This window comes from Triturus cristatus, chromosome 4_1 (assembly GCF_964204655.1).
Source record: "Triturus cristatus chromosome 4_1, aTriCri1.1, whole genome shotgun sequence".
Taxonomy (NCBI): domain Eukaryota; kingdom Metazoa; phylum Chordata; class Amphibia; order Caudata; family Salamandridae; genus Triturus; species Triturus cristatus.
Genome location: NC_140585.1, coordinates 886,134,201 through 886,152,258, shown reverse-complemented (window position 1 = coordinate 886,152,258; position 18,058 = coordinate 886,134,201). Strand labels below are relative to the sequence as shown.

The following is an 18,058-nucleotide window of genomic DNA, read 5'->3' as shown; positions in this document are numbered from 1 at the left end:
GCTCTTCCTCCTTTGGGGCAGATACTGTACTGGTTTACTTACCAGTATGGAGGATTTAGGGGATTATTATGAGGACGAAAAGGAGGTCCAATATTTCCCGGTCACTGACTACTTCTGTGACGCAGTAGATGCCTTCATCGTCAGGGCGGTCTCAGATGAGATGGGCCCTCTGGAGAAGAGATTGATGGAGCTGGCACAACGATGACTTCAGCCCCTCGGTGCGAGAGAAGATGCTCCTGGCCCTTCAGCCTCCAAAACCTCTAGAGGATGCCATTGCCCCTCCCCCCTGAGAACGCGCGCAAATGCTCCCATTCCAAGGGGGTGGATCTGGACGCCTTTGATTGATTGAAGGCATTCCTGGAGGCCAATCCCCCTTCCCAACCGGTCAGGCCCCGGCCGCCCCCCTTCCAAAGGACAACCAGGTACCAAATGTTTCCCCTCCTGATTCCCCAACGGGATCAGAGGACGATTCGGATCCCGAACAATCCTGGCTACCTTCCACTTCCCTTCCCGCCTCAGACCCCCTTCGGAGCCGGAACCACTGACTTCCCAATCTGACCTTCTAGATCCTGAAGAGCTGTTACATCCCCGGTCCTCTGGGTGGGTATCATTGATAAGGTGGCCAAGTATGTAGCCAGGAGGCTGTGCAAGCCCCTGGATCAGGAGGTTTGCTTCCGCCTCAGAGCAAAGTGCCCTAGATCTTCGATAGAGGGCAAGGTGGCAGCCACGCCAGAGATTGACACCCATATGGCAACCTTCTTGTCTAAATTTATCAAGGACCCTCAAATAGGGCATTGGCCACTCTTGGAGGTCATGCCAAGATAAATTACTGGACATCAATGGCCCATCAGTTAAAACATTTGATATGGCGGAGGACACCAAGGCTTCCGGGGCGCTGAGCCCACCCGATGTCCTTTCCAGCTGGGCACAAAGGGCAATCATATTTCTAGGAAATACCAACTGCTCCATCTGTACGGAGAGGCACAGGACTTTACTTATTAAGCTGGACCCACAACTGGGCAAGCTATCCACGTAAGAGGCAGGGTAAGTGGCGCAGGAAGGACTCTTTAGCAACCCGTTTATCAAAGAACTCTGTAAATTTGTGTCCACTTTTAATTCCCTGGACAAGGCTCAATCCACTGTGAAACCTATTTTCAACGCACGTTTCTCCAGGGGCGGCCGTGGTAGTGGACACTCAGCTAGCCATTCCTCCCAGGCAGCCTCCGGTAGAGGCCAACCTTCCCAGAGAGGACAGTAGCAGGATTCATCTTGCTTCAGTGGGTTCTATCCTACCAGGGGACGCTCCAGCCACAGAGGACAGCCGCAACGGCCCCCGCGGTGGAGGAGCCCCCCAACTCCCACGGTGAATGCCTGGATTGTTTCATGATATTGTCTGAGGGGGATCACCTGGCTCATTTCAAAGACAACTGGCAGACATCACCTCAGATTCCTGTGTTCTGCAGACAGTGCAGTGCTTTCAGGTGGAGTTTTAAGTCTTTCATCCAAGGATCCCCTTGCCATCTCTCCGGTCAGGAATCCACCCTCATCAACCAGGAGGTCCGAGAGCTACTGGTCAAGGGAGCAACCTGCTGCACCATTCAGCACCCAAGAGGGTTTCTGAGCAATCTCTTCCTCGTCCAGAAGCAGGATGGGGGCCAAAGCCCGGTCCTAAACCTCAAGGAGTTCAGCGAGCGGGTGGTTTACCACCACTTCAAAATGTAGGGGGGATTCACCTGCTCCACGCTCTCCTGCGGTCCAACGATTGGATGGCCTGCCTGGACCTCCACCACATTGACATTTTCTCCAGTTCCAATGGTAGAACCAAACTTTCAAGTCCACCTTGCTGCTTTTTGGTCTTGTCGGCACCTTGGTCTTTCACCAAGGTGTTGCATCCGGTGGTGGAACATCTGAGAGCGTGGGGCCTACGTACGATTGTGTACCTGGATGATTTGTTGTCCATGGCTCAATCCCCTCAGTATCTTTACAGCCAGCTGCGACACGCAGTGGAGTTGCTACAGGCTCTGGGCTTCGTCGTCACCAAGGCGAAGTCCAGTCTGAAACCCTCCCTGACAATCACCTTTTTAGGGTTAGTCAGATTTGGTGGGAGCCACGTTAAACCTTCCATCCAGGAAGGTTGTGAAAATGAGACAAGGTCAGGAGGATGCTGGTGAGACCTCTGACCTCCCTGCGCAACATCGCCAGGGTGGTGGGGCTCAGTCTTTGATTCAGGCCATCTTTCCTGGACCCCTTCACTTCCGGGCACTCTAACGACTCAAGGCTTCACACCTGCATCGCGGGCTGACTTACGCTCAGCAGGTGCCTCTCTCCGAGGATGCCAAAGCAGGGCTCAGTTGGTGGCTGTCACACATGGATGCGTGGAATGAGAGCACCATCTTCGGTTCTCGACCTGATCTTATAATCGAATCGGACACCAGCGTTCAGGCTGGGGAGCCGTTGTGGAGAGTTCACCACTGGGCTGCGTCTGGCCCGTAGAGGAGCGATCACTCCATATCAATTGCTTGGAGCGGATGCAGTGTTCCCTCGCAGTCCGTTGCGGGATAAGGCACAATTTTGCCTCCTACTCAAGATGGACAATGTAGCGGCAGTCCGCTACATCAACCATCTGGGAGGCACTCGGTCCAAGGCCCTGTTAGACCTGGCCGAGAATTTCTGGGACTTCTGTCTGGAGCATCAGACCTCCGTGATGGTGGAACACCTTCCGGGTTCTGCCAACCAGGAAGCGGACTGGCAATCCCGTCATCTTCGGTAGTCAAGCCTTTGGAAGCTGTTCCAGACAATGTTCCAATCCCTTCTCTCGTTTTGGAAACCCTTCACGATTGATTTGTTCACATCATACCTCGACCACCAGTTTCCCAGCTACTTCAGCTGTGGGCGGGATCTGGAGGCTGTGGCAACCGATGCCTTCCTCAAGGATTGGGAGACTGAGCAGGGCTATGCATTTCCCCTGTTCGCCATAATCATGAGGCCCACCTCCCAGGTGCGCAGTCAACCGGCAGATGTGGTGGTGATTACACCAGTGCGGAGGTCGCAAGTTTGATTTCCAGTTCTGATGGAACTTTCTTGGGCTTCTCCAGTCTACACCCATCGCCTCATCTCCCGAGCAATCCAGCTAGCAATCCTTATAGCCTAGTATGAAGGAACAGTCTCCCACTTATGCTTAGAGGATTACCGGGCTCGATGGCAAGTCCCGGGCCTTTAGCGAAGAGCAGCGAACCTCCCCACTCTGGCATGGGCAGACAGTACGGTCGAACAATATCCCTCGGACTGGTCTCGCTGGATGGGTTGGTGTTTGCGATCCCGTGGGGACAGACGCTGTGCACATCTGCAATTTTTTAGCTTCATATGATCCAGCGTATCGTTCGGTCAATCAATCAATACATTCCGGTCGGCGATTTCAGCTGGACACGTTCCAGTGGCGGATTCTCCGGGGGGGGGGGGGGGGGGGGGGGAGAAACAGGGAAGGGGGGCGGGGGGAGAAACACATCCGTTGGTCAGAAAACTGCTCCGCGGGTTCAGGCTCTCCCTCCCTCCAGAGCAGAGGTATTCCACTCTTGGGGACGTCAACAAGGTCCTGAATCTGTTTTTGGGGTGGCTGAGAAATAAGTATCTCTTGCGGAAACATATTTCGTCAAAGCTGGCTATGCTTTTGTGTTTGATTTCCAGCAGGAGGGTGTCGGATGTCAGGGCTCTGGACCTTTCAGGGAGGTCCTTCACTCCAGATGGGGTCACGTGACTAGACAAACCAAGACTCAATCCAGAGTAATTTCCTTCCCGGCGTTTGAGTTGTGTGTGGTACGCTGTGTGAAGGCCTATGAGACCATGACTATGGAGCTTCGACCCAATGGCGAAAAACAAATGCTGACCGCGCTGCGGAAACCCTGGAGGGAGGACTCGTCCCCGACCATAGCCAGATGGGTCGGGTGGATTATGCAGGAAGCTGGCATAGATACCAGACTTTTTGGTACCCATTTAGCGAGTTGGGAGTCTGCGTAGAGGACATCTTCAACTGTGCAGACTGGTTCTCTGATTTCACCTTCAAAAGGTTCTACTTTAAGCCAGTCCCATCCATTGCGGCACTCGTGGTGGACAAGTTTTGAACTAGCCTAATCCTCGCCTCCATGTCCGAACATAGAACAAATATTTTCCTAGCTTTCGAAACGGAAAGTTTAAATTCTATTAAGGACGTGGAGGCGAGGATTAGCCCACCCACATTCCAGAATCATGACCCACCCAGGTATGAATACTTCGTCTGGATGCAAGTAAAGGTTTTTCCTGATTGCCTGTTAATTTCATGTGCTGGATGACGCTCGCTCTTGCTGGTGGTAACGAAGGTTTCAGGGTTCTCACGCGTGTTCTCTTCTTGCAGGGTCGGAATCTTCTAAACAGGAGTGATTATCTTCCACAGTCGGCTTGGTCGCAGGAAGAAAGAGGAAGTCCGTGGAGGGGAAATGACTTATGGCAGTTGGAGGTCCCCGATTGGATGGTCTTACTGGTTCTAGACCTTTGTTGTCTGGACTCATGGGAAATGTAGTCCAGTGTTAACGTTTCTGTTTTGAACATGGCTGCTCTTAAACATAATCCTTGCCTCAGAGTCCTTAACAGAATTGAAACTTACTGTTACGAAAGCTAGGAAATATTTCATTCTCCTCTACAGAATCCCTTGATATCAATGCCCCAACCATCATGCATTTCAATCACACTGACTACCTCCTCCCAAAATGCCCATATGACATGGAAGTGCCATGAATGGCATATAAAATCTGTGTCTCCTTCCCTGTAGTTTTCAGGTACGTTTCGTAGTGCATGCAAGTTTTAGCATATCTGATGGAGGTATTTTACGTGTAAGAGCTTTTGCTTTTAATTAAATTATATAATTTATAATTAAGGCAATTGGGCAGTGGGCACGTCCACGATGGCAGCCACGGTTTGCGGTCTATTGTTCAATGAGGACCACATAAGAGCATGCCTCTCCTTTCGCATCCTGTTCGACTTCCTAGCTCTCTGATACAGAAGCTCTCAACATACCGAGCTGCATGGTGACTACATGTTGGGCTCATGAAGGACAACTATTGTCTATACAAGAAGGTGAGTGGGTGACAATTTGAGGTCCCCATTGTTAGATTTTAGTTGGTGACTATATTAATACATGGAGCATAGCAGAACACTGAATGGTGTTAGTGTCTACAACACTGGCGGGTTCACTACTTTGGTTTGCATTACTGGAGAAAACTAGTGGCACATTGGACTGTCCACCATTACGAGATAAAGGATTACGTGATACTGTGAATGTCCACGGGCAATAGCGACAACACTACATAGCCCTTGAGGATTGAACACAATATTAAGGTGTTTATAGGAGTTATGCATTTGTCTCCACCAAGGGCTGGCATTTGGGGTATTTGATGTAAGCAGAAATGCCTACACCGCTGAGTCTTGAATATGATTTATCTAGTCTTTGTTTTGGATCCATGAACAATGAATACTGCTTGGAAGTAGGTCTCCGCTTATTAAGTGAACTTACATTAGGACAGATATGTCTGATGCACATCGTAGATTAACCGCTCCCTACTTTATGCCCAGATAGGTGTTGTGATAGACAGCCATTTGTGTTGTAAAGAAACCTGCGTAAATTGTGTTTATCAAAGCGTCAATTTTAAATGGATTGTCTGTTACTCAACCAGTTGAAGATCGTAATCAGTAAATACATTTTGAACTATTTGTTTATGGAACTTTGAGACATTCCACTTGTACATGTGTGTCATTCTAAATGTTACACATCACTGCACCTAAATAAATGGAGTAAAATGCTTAGTGTCGAGCGAGATTTCTATTTATTGACTGAATAACAAGAGTCGAGGCAAGGATGTAGCCTAACGGTTAGGGTGGTCGACTTGAAATCTGGAGACCGGGTTAGAGTCTCGGCAACGATGCTCAACATCCTGTGATTCTGGGCAAATCACTTAATCTCCCCATCTCTAACAAAAATGAATGCGTCAGTCTGTAACTAAACTGCTGCTGCTCAGGTAAAGCGCTCCGATGCCCGATACCTTCAGGTCAAGTTCGCACTATATAAAGGTACGAGAAAAAAAAAAAGGAATCCCAGGTAACCAATCTGTTAGTTTTCACTGTAATTAAATCATATACCTTTGGTTGATTGAACAGATGCTGCCACTGATCATTAGTGAGGTGGGAAACTGGTATTACCATGCCATCGCCAAAGATCTCATAACTGATCTGTAGAGTATTGGAATTAATTTTCCTTTCATAGTAATGGCTGCATTCAGAGATGGTGATACAGGTTGTAAGGGAAAAGCCAATACAATAGCACCCAATTCATGTTTAAAAAAAACACAAAGAAAACCACGAGACCCATTGCTCTCCCATCTTTACACTCATCTAGGGGCCCACAAGTATCTCACCAAAGTAGTCACTCACAGAAAGTTATGTCCAATTTCTGCATTAACTTACAATATTCTGATTCAAAGGCAACTTGGAAACGCTTCTAAGTTTTATAACACTTAACATTTTTGAAGGCTTCGTCTTTTACAGCATATTGCAAACAAGTCAAAAAGCAGGATTATGCAAGTCGCCAACATGAATAAAACGCTCAAAGTTTCCTTACAAATCATTTGTAATCACCATAAACAATCATAAATCAGCAGACTTGATGTTATCTACAAAATATTTTCTGACAGACTTATCTGCCTGCTTGGCCACAATACAGACATTGTAGCACAGAGACAGGATCAGCGTTCTCCCTACTGAACACTGCTTCTATTTAAAAAGGCAAGGGTGTAAGCAAGGCTATCAAGAGTGTCAATTAGGCCCTTTTGGTGCCAACAGCTTAGTTAGCCAAGGGAGGAGAAGCATAAGGAAACCAATGCAGAAGGATCCTAAATTACCAACATAATAGTACAGTATTTTCTGTTCTGTTTATTGATAAAAATCATTGACACCATCTTGATTTAAAGTAACTATTTATATTGTGGGTACATTACAATATGATCTGAATTTTAATAAAATATAAAAACGTATTCTAAGTGTGAATTCTTGAGTGTGTCTATTCTGATGAAAGAAGGTTTGAGGTGCTCCAACTACTCCTGTGAGTCTCACAGGGATGTTCGTTAACCAAAATGCACTTTACTCATGTAATGCTCAATGGGTTGTTGGAGGTTGCAATCCACCGGGTTCTATCTCATGTGGATTCACTGACGAACCAAAGGGTCTAGAGAAAGGTTTCTCAGATGCTGTTCTGGAGAGAATTCAAAAAAAAATGCATAATTGGACCTCATGCACAGGACAGATCTTTCAGGAATCTTGTATGACGCACCAGATTTTGTAAATTATGACTAACCGTGGAGAAGTACATTGTAATATTGATCTCCTCCCTCAGTTCAGATAGGTGCTTCCACTGTGCTGTGGGTGTGCCAGGCGCTTGACTAATATGTTACTTACCTTTCGTTACACTTTTTCTGGTTGATACTCTATCTAGTTATAGATTACTCACCTTGTTAATACCCATAAGTGCCAGATTGGCTCTGGATATATTTCTCAGCAACTTCCTCATCGGAAGGTAGTGCCATGCAGCTCTGCATCAGATCCATCCCACACCAAGAAGGAACACAGAGGCCACAATATAACTACCACCTCAATGCATCAATGGTGATTTATTTCTAATATTTGTCTGATGTCAGAAGTGGAGCGCTCAGTAATAAGATAGGTCCAGTGTGTAGATTTCCAAGTTGAATCTTTTTAATATGGTTTAAAGGAGTCTATGACAGAATGAGGAGGTGGGCGGGTCAGTGAAGGATCTTGGTTTAGATGTATGCCACAAAAAGAGCTATACCGAAGTAACTTTTTCTTCTGATGGCTACTTCTGGCACAAAAATCATCTGAGACCACTGGCATAATATCGGTCACCATGACCCACAGTACATGAGAATAAACCCTGGGAAGCTGCCTAAATTCACACACTGGAGTGCAATGCTGGCAGATAAAACATGCGTTTTACAAACTAAGCTGATCTGTGTCTCCTGGCTATTTAGTGGTTGACAGGAGAATTAGATCTTAGCTTTGCCCAGGTGCCCCTGAGAATGTCCAAGAGTACATCATTGAAGGAAAGGAGAGGTTCTTCTGATGTCTGCCCTGGCTGCAGGACTTCGGTAAGAACGTTTGTTTTCATATCTGAGAGTAGCTATAGGTCAAGGACTTCTGCTGTCCTGATGATCATCATGACATAAGAAGCAGATTCCTAAGCAGAGGGATGAGGCAGAAAGTTGAGGCTAGTATCAAGGGATGTGTAAATGCCACTGGCCACGGGGTTTCAAATTTTGGATTTATCCACGTTATTGTCATCACGTGGATCGAGATTAGAAATATGTTGTGGTAAAAAATGCATTCTGCTATAATTCAGCTGACTGATGTCGAGAAGGGTGTAACTTCATCCAAGGTCGCTGCAGACATGTCTCAGGTGTCCAGTAGAACTACTGATTCTTCCTCCAGAGTTCTTCCTACACAGGGAACAAGTGCCAGTCTCGGCACTGCATAAGTAGTCAGGGGAAGCACTAGACACAGAGTCAGGGCAGCCCCATTCAAGGGTATCAGGAGACAGTCTGCATTAGGGACTGACCTGCCGGCAGAAATCCAACCGGTGGTTTCCTCTGAACCGTGGAGCCCAGAGGTACACCATAGAAAGCCGGTTGTGTGCCGGAAACGTGCAGCACGGCTTCTTCTAAAGCCTGGATCTGCTACTACATTCTCAACAAACTCTGAAATTCAGGCTGCATCTGCATCTCAGGAACTGGATCCATGAGGAGGACAGAGACCGTGGAGTACCCCAACATCTGCCCAACTTCTCCTGAGGATAAAGGTGAGAAGAAGGGGAGTCAGTTTGCCTTTTTGGATTTGGACTTATAGGACTACTTTGAGTAGGATTACGAACTCTGGATCAGCCTAGAGAATGCACCCTCAACTGGGACTTGCACGCTTTTCTACAATGCTCCATGATGCAGTTTGGCCTTGCAGTCCCGTATGGCCTTAGGATTGATAAGACAGGTGTTGTATGATTTCAAGTCATGTGAGAAGCCCAGTTACCAGAGACCGACGTCATAGGAGATGTCTGTCGCAAACATCTGTTTATGGTAATCTTTGCAGTGTTTAAACCCTGTATACTTATGGGGGAGACTTGTCCCTTGCACACTGGAACCATTTTGGATGACAGTTTCAGTTAGGTGACAGAAGCAAGAGAACAAACTCCAGATATGCACTGAAAGGCAAAAAAAGAAAGTAACTGACATCAAAGTGGAGTTTTGTTGTGGCCCAAATGTCACTTCTGGTGCGGGACGGAACTGAAGCTGCGCCACATTATGCCACCTATTGGCAAGCGAGGGAACGGAGGAGAAAAATCTCTGGATCAAATCTAGCGCCTGGGGGTATTCACTAGGTGAGGGGTCTGCAGTTAGGAGTATTACAAAAAGGTTTACCCCCCATTTTAATTACAGTTTTAAATAGGTTTTCTAACAGCACACCAATCTACTCTGATGAGTACATTTTAAGTCACCACTTAGGAAAACCCCTAGCCAAGAGGTGTTGCATAACAAATAGAGTGGGGTAAGTCACTACTATCTTTCAAAGGGGTGTACAGCATTTGAATATGCAAACATGGCATGTGCAAACCTTCATATACACAGATCTGCTGCTAATTATGAGCCCTATCAGGACTTAAAAGTCCGGGAAAGGAGGTCAAGAATGCCAAGCATGGTGTGGTGGGCAACTAGCTCATGTAGTTCAGCATGAGATCCGGATTGTCTTGCGTAATGAAGGCCTACCTGGCCCATATTAGGGAGTTAGATATACTATATCCAGAAATTCTGCCAGTTCTAGACTTAAACGTACAAAATGAGTTAGTAAACATCTTATAGGAGACTTTGACAACTTGTTTTACAATCGACTGACAGTGGCATCCCTGGCCCTAAACAACAAGCGCATCCCACAGTGCAGGCAATTAGTCTACATACTATTGATGTTATTGTGGGCAAAGCACCCACAGACTAGACTAGATTACAATTTTGGTTGCTCGCAAAACTAACCAGATAGGTGTGCTCTATTCTAATGCAACACCCTAGGATAAGCATAGGGTGCTAAGTATGCGGGTTCCACTTTTTATGGTACCACATGGGTAATAACCTTTGCTACTATCTATAATATTGAGCATGGCACACCCTCACTACAGGTGTGAACGAAGGTATTAAAACAAATACAAAATGAGCACAGAGCTGCACCGGCTCTCGATTTAAGAATAGAATTAAAAGGGAACTATGGAACAGTGTCTTTGATAGTTCTGAGTAACATTCAAGGAGAAGGCAATATTCTGGCAGCGCCCCAAAGGTTGGCAGAAGTTACTTTTCAAGACCGAACAAGAGCCTGCAAAAATTATTTCAGATGCCGTTGGGAGAGCTTCACTCTGAACACTTTTTTTAATCACAGGAACAATAAATAAAAGCCAATTTCTCGACTGGTAAAAACAAACAAAATGCAGATCCTTGGGTCAAGTAGCAGCCTTCCTGTGAAAGCGAACCGGTCTGTTGGCTTAAGCAGGTGTCTAGAGGCACCTTTAACAGCCATCAGACATTGTATGGTCTGGCGAAGTCTCAGCCTTTGCGTCCAGCGTAAGACATGTCTCGGTGCTTACCCCATCTGCAACACATTGCAGCATCACTCAAATAAGTAGCAACAGCCACTTCAAGTGTAAGTCACGCAGTGCGAGAGGATATTTGTCAATCATGATGTCAAATCACCCTCTCCCACTGCGTTGCAGGGTAGGGCAGGAGTCGGGAGTCTCAGAAACCCACCTCAACAAGTGACAGGTTGGGAGAGAGGGAGGAGATAAAGCAAAAAAGGTGAATGCTGGAACCTGTGCATCAATGCTGGGTTCCACCTTTAAGTTTCCTGTTTCATTGCTCAGGGTATTGGGGGGTGGGGTGGCAGTGTTTCTTACCTTGAGGATCTATTCATCGCCAGCAGCTGAAGTTAAATGGAAAAAGGGCAAATGCATTCCTGGGAAGATCAGGTTTGTGTATGCATGCGTTTGTGTAAGAGTGAAAGTGAGTTAGTGACGGGCATGAGAATGAGTGGAGAAGTGTGGCTCAATGATTAGAGCGGCAGACCCTGATGCAGAGGTCTAGCCCGTTACCAGGGTTCAATTCCCCGCCTCGGCGGGTCTTGGGCTAAAAAATTCCATGGACCTGATAATTCTCGCCTCGGTGCCTATTCCAGTCATAGAGTCCCACTCTGCAACTCTGGGCAATAGCTTGCTTAATCTCCACAACGGCCCCCACAACGCTAAGGATGCCTGGCCTCCACCTTGGGGGTGCCCAGGAGTGGACGCCTCACAGGGAAAGCCAGGATGGGTTCCACAGCGGTATTCGTACAAGCGCCTTGAGACCCTTGCGGGTGAGTAGTGCGCTATACAAGTATCAAATTTACATTTACATTTTACATTTGAGTGAGACTGAGTTTGAGTAATAAGTGAGAGAGAGTATGAATGAGTATAAACGAGTGAATGCGGAGTATGAGGGAATATTTGAGGGAGTGAAGTGTGTATTACCAGTCTCATTTTGGCCCTGGCACACAAATTAATTCTCGTCATATGAGGCATCCATGGCAAAGTGCTAGTGCTGGTAGGCTATAGGTAATTCTAGGGATAAGGGGCACCCACTGCAAAATGCAGGCGGTAGAATAATTTGTGGCTTAAGGGGCACCTATGGCAAAATGCTTGCATAGATAGTGGATACACATTTGCAAGGTGCTGGCATTCTGGAGGTGATTCTAGGCATACCAATCGAAAAACGGTGGTGCTGGCATTTCCTGGAATTATCGAGGGTTAACCGGGCATATGGGAGTTTGGGGCAACCATGACAAAATGCTGAAACTAACATAGTAAGAAAAATGTTGACTATATGTCGCTAACTGTGGCTGCAGTGTTTACCGCATAATTCTAGCAGTCCTAACAATGTGAAATCTCTCCAGAGTTGTTAGGGCCAGTCATGATGATATCCATATTTCACAGGCAACCATAAAATATCAGTTTTATACTACTACACAATAAAAGCACCAATACATGTACCACACTTCCATACTTATATGTCTCCAAGTGACTATCTCTAAAGGCAAGTAGAATAGAAGCTGGTAAACTCAGTGGGGTACTTTTTAGCATCATGCTATCAACTTGCCATTTCTAGCAATTTCACTGAATGTCCCCAAATACCACAACTATTTATATTTAAAAAATGTAATTTACTGCAAGGTATCCAGTCATGTCAGAAGAAGCTATTGTGCCAACATAGTCATTATCACGTATTAGTGATCTCTCGATATCACACACTCGATATCTCGATGTCGCTCGCTCCCTCTCATAACTTACTAGCAGGTGGGAAGTCACAAGCTGATTTTGGTGGGTTGGGAAAGTCTAAACAACAAATAAATAAGTCAAATGTCAGGCTAGGTCTTCTGCCAAATTGATGCTTATCCATTTAAAATGGGGATTGGTGTTTTCTTTGACAGAGTACAAATTGAGAGGAGTCTTTAAAGTGAATTATGGAACAACCTTGCTTAAGCACAGGGAGTGTGAAAAAAAGGCTTTAGGATTTTTTTGCAAAACAGGGCATAATGTTAATACCTGTAAGTAACCAGTATGCATTCAAAAGTTAGGAAAGCAAAAATGAAGCAAATATTTTTGTAATTCTGAAGTGTGCTGGAAACAGATTTTAATAAGCTCAAACACAAATGAAGAGTTTACTTCAGGATACTCAAATGATAAATATTCACAGAAACCAGATTTCCGCACATCATTTGTTTTATATATTTTTTTTTTTAATCAGTAAAACTATATGTGCAAAGTTAGTTGCCATTTCAATTGAAATGTGCTGTCTGTACATTAAAATGCGCTACCACAGGATACTTCAGTTACGTAAAAAAAAAAAAGCACCCTACATGTCCATTAAAATAGGGGTGGGCGACGTTTTGACTTTCTAAAACGTAGGTCGTGGTTCTAAAACGTTTTAGGGCCACTGCTCTAAGGAAAGCAAGCAAAGCAAAGGCATTGTCTAGTGCGAATGACAGATTTGATTATGCCTCTTCACCCAACCCCCTCCCCTCCTCCCACTACACTGCCACCTAATCTACTCATAGGCTGAGCCAGATAGGCGCTTTACAGTAATCAACCAGGGAAAGCCTTCAGGTCTGAGAACTTGACTTGCCAGACGATATGTTGCACAAGGCTGGAGCAGATGATTAAAACACTTGTGGTCCACACATGTAAGATGTGCTTACGGATATCTCTGCTGATGAAATTAACTCCCTTTTGGTAGTCTGCTTACTCACTTGTCACAGCAGCAGGGTACACTAGTGGTGGCGCAATACCATACACTCCTTTATTGGCAAACTGCCAAAAGGAATTAACTTGCATCTTCTGCGATCCAACTCATAATCTGCGTAACTCAACCACCCTCCAGACAAGCAGTCATGTGGTACAAAGCCAACTGATGCAGCTCTAAAAAGCTTTTATGCCCTGTACAAGTTCTACATCAATGTCAAAACATTCAACATTAGACAATGATGTTCGACAGCAAACACCTACCCGAAATAAACTAAAACTTTGATTCATTACAGAAGATGTACACATGCTTAGCAATTGGTTTATGAAGGTCACCACTGGGCCGAAAACGCTACACTAAACTCAGAAATATTTCAGTGTAAAAGGTAAATTGCTTAATAAGGTATCAAATGATCGAGTGCCACTTCAAAAATCTGGACTTTAATGATAGAGATCCTAAAATAAGCCAAGGCAAAAACAGCTGACAAGGGAGGCCTTAGTTTAAAGACACTACACATAAAATTCCATTACCTTCTTTGACCCATTCTTTGGGCAACTTTGTCCTGAAAATTAGGATTCCTTCGGCCAAGAACTCACTTTCACCCCTCAAAGAAATATCTAGGATCAAACCCCTCCAACAGCAAGCACTTAAAAATCACACTCGACCTCAGCTTTCATTACCAAGTGAAGATATAGGAGGCTGTGGTTTTATTTCTCCTGGAGTATGGCAACAGTATAAAAGGCCTAAAAAAATGTCTCAGGCGGATTTGATGCAAAATTGGCCACCAAATACAATCAAAGCACAAAGTAAGATTCCTAATTATCAGACCACATAATTTCAGCATTGCACTTCCGCAAACCAAACACATTAACCTTCAAGAAGCTCTACATGATTTTCAAAGCATTCAGACCTAAAAACATGACAAAACAGGCCCATTTTACAACTGATTGAACACCTGTACAAAAGCAGCCAGAAGCTTAGGGGCATCATCGTTCAACAAGTATTGGCTAAGACAACAGGTATGAGTATGTGGCCACACATGGAACAATACTGGCATATTAAAGCCAGAGTTATTTGACAAATGAGCCGCATTACATTGAAGGCTCTATTGCCTCCATTACATTCCGGTTAAGTCTGAGCAAAATGAAGGTAGAATGGCAAGAACGCCTTTACTACAATCGTCCTTTCGTTTCTATGGCATAAAGAACCAAAGGATTATGCAAAGACTTTCTTGCTAATCAACCTTCATTTCGCTAACAAGGGAGTCAATCAATCAATCAAAATGCTTTATTCGGTTTGTACAAGTACAACCATATAGCAACATACATCAATACGGTTAGAAATCATATTTATGCAAGTTAAATAATAAAACGTTTAAAATTACATCACTATCCATGCCGATATTGTTAAATCAATAAGGTATATCTCTTTTGGGTACAGAGTTAAATTTGGTCACTGTATACATTTTAGCAGTAGTTATTGAGAAGGAAGGGAGTCTTTGTTATATTCGTTTGGTCCATGCCAGATTCATTTACAGAGTCACATTAGGGCTAGGTTTGTCAATGCCTTCTCGGCTCTTTCCTGCGAGCAACTGACGAAGTTTGACATCTACCCAGGAAGCACATTCCTAAAAACATGTGGGCTGCAAAGCACAAGGCAAGTGCTTATGCAATTTGAATATGATCAGCAGTGCGTTTATAGCAGGACAAAATACAAAAAAAAAAATAATAATTTTAGGAATGAAAACAAAGCTTAGGAATGAGGCAGCGGTCTGAAACAATGCAAAGAGCTCGGCATGCTTTTAGATGGTACAAGATACTTAATTGAGAAAATGGACAAGCAGCATGTTCTTGCAAGCTACTTCAAATCTGCCTGATGCCCACCAGCGCATGCAGTTCTAACCATGTGACCATGAACATCGGACCATGGCACACTGCATTATGTGATGAGTCACGTCAATTATTGCACAATGAGCACCATGAACCAACCACACGTTTAAAGCTTTAAAAACATAACTGCAACAGGACTCCTCAAAAAAGTAACCTCGACTAAGCCATTGAACTGCAAGCAAAGTTAAAGCTTTAACTACTTTTGATTCAGTTATGTTTTCTGTACAACAAGTTGTTTAACAGTAGTTTTATTGCACCGCAACACACACTGCTCTATTACCATTTTACGGCCAAATAAAAATGGGTTGAGAGGCATTCAACAAATGCTTTGAAAACTTGTTTTATAATTAATCTGTGAACAATGTTACATTGTGAAATAGACTATTTATGTTAAGTCAAAATTGCAAGGAACAAGTTGGAGCTACTCACAAACAGATCAGATTTTTTGCAACATCTAGTGGCGAGAACTAGTTAAGCTATCATAATTTGGGGGGCAGGCCCTAATATGTAGACTATATTACAATGAGGCATCAACATTGTTTTACAGATTTAGATTGGACGATTAGTAAACTTGAATACCAACTCAATGATGGTAGCAATGGAATAGTTACAACGTGATGAATCTCCATCATCATGAATACCCTCAATTCAAACTCACTGAAAGAAGAAGGGGGGGGTCGGAGGGCTCTGTGATGCCATCAATTCAGAACCATGAAACACTTTCAGATCTAAACTGTATAGAATCTCTTCAGGCAAACTAGAATGAGGAATAAAAAATAAAAGTGAATGACTGTCTGGTTCACAGAAGGGCCGTTTGGAAGTGGTAAAACTAGTTCGGTTGATGGAATACCAAGTCTCTGAACAAAAACATGAATAATCAGAAAATAAATGCAGCTCACCTCTCTAAAATATGAAGTCCCTATAATAAGCAGTCTTCCAAGAAAAAAGAAATAGCCACACAAAGCCAATCGTACACAGAAAGGTGCGCCCTCATCTAGCAAAATGGTTAATACAGTATTACAAAACAACAATGTATGTGGTTCTCAATGCCATTGTTCATGAATGACTTTCAATGAATTCAACTATTCATAGGAAGGCCCTGGCTCTCTGTAGACTTGTGTGGCTACAAATACAACAACTTGAATGCCCATTCACCATAAACTGGTAACATACATTAACAGTAAAAGACATTTACACCCACTGACAACCCCAGAGTTGTATGCTCCTGTATGAAGATCTGGTAGTCTTTCATAGATGCCTTCACTTTGCTGAAAATTAAAATCTTTAACATTGTCTAGGATGTGCCAATTTCACCACAAGGATTTAAGAATCATGCTAAGACATTTTTGTAGAATAGATGCTGCCAATAGTATGGCATCACAGTGCTAATGTTCGTATCAACAGTTCAGCTACGAATACTTATTCATATTGTGTTGTGTTGGTAGTGAGACTGCGTCTGTTTTTTGGGTTATGCCACTACCTACCATGTCAGGAATAACCATGTCAGGAATACCACTCGCAACGTGAGATGCTTCCTTTCAATGCTACCTGCCCTCGTCAACCCAAAATACCTCTATATTATACTTTCGATTGGATGTGTAAACATTTCCATCACAGCCAAAAACACAGTTTACAAGTGGATAGAACAGAACCAGCTATGAACAAAACAATTGTCCTACCAAAATAAATTATACCTTTTCCAACAGACCTTGGACATACGTTCTCATTTTTGGACCTGGGCTTTAACACAGGGTGCTCATCCAGTCTTTTTGATGGCGATCAATTTGTACAGAGTAACATTAGCCTAACAGGATTAACTCTATGTGGTGACTAAGAGTTGCTGCAGAATCATGGCTGACATACTATGCCTTAAGCTTCTCTACAAAAAAAAAAAACAAAGGCGAAGAGACCCTAAAAAACACTGGAGTCTGTCGACTGGCACTCTGTGAAATTATCGGATGCTGAAGATGAATACGTGGTATTTTACAATCTGTAGCAGTGCTGCATACTGTATCCATACCACAAGGGTTACATGGACTCACCAGTAGAGTCCTAATCCTAGCCAAAGAGTAGGGGATGAGGTAAAAGACCAAGACATTACCAGGTGTTGAGGGATCTGTGAACTATCTGCTTGACACTTTGAAAGGATTCTGCTCCTATTTTAAGATTTCCCAGGGATTACCTTCTAAATGGGACATTCCTGAAGTCTAGAAGGACCTCAGTCTTTGCTAAGTAAACATGTAGTGAAACCAAACACCACAAACTTGAGTGAATTTTTATGAGGCTCAGTAACTGGTAGTCTCTAAAAATGAATCTCAATGAGTCGAGAACCTATTCAACGTCTGAAGGTGATTTCAACCAGAAGATACTTTTTTGGTATGCCCGAAACCTCACATTAACAGGCAGTTAAAGGTCTTCTGCTACTGACATCCTTCAATTAAGAATCCAGTAAAATTAACAGGTGTGTAGATTGGGGAGCCCAACCTGAATGTTGAACAAGCATTGGCATAGCCAATAGGTCTTGCCTTTGGGGCCTTAGAAGTATTTAGTTATGTAGCACAATATCCTTGGTGCAACAACAACTGTTGCATGGCTAAACACTTATAAGGTCCCAAAGGCAAGACCTATTGGCTATGCCAATGCTTGTTAAGTTTGACTGTTGGAATAAAAGTCATACTGCAGTTACCATCAGGATAATTCATAACAGATGCACGTTAAATCAAACAAAGGCACAGGGCTTTTTTAGATCGGAATTGAAGTGAAACTGCAGTTAAG

At 44.1% G+C, this 18,058-nt stretch overlaps 1 protein-coding gene across 1 annotated transcript in view; it reads right to left on the bottom strand.

Annotated features, from left to right (window-relative positions):
* Nucleotides 1-18,058, bottom strand: part of UBE2H (ubiquitin conjugating enzyme E2 H) — a 310,921-nt gene that overhangs the window by 210,704 nt on the left and 82,159 nt on the right. The gene's annotated exons all lie outside the window — the stretch shown is intronic.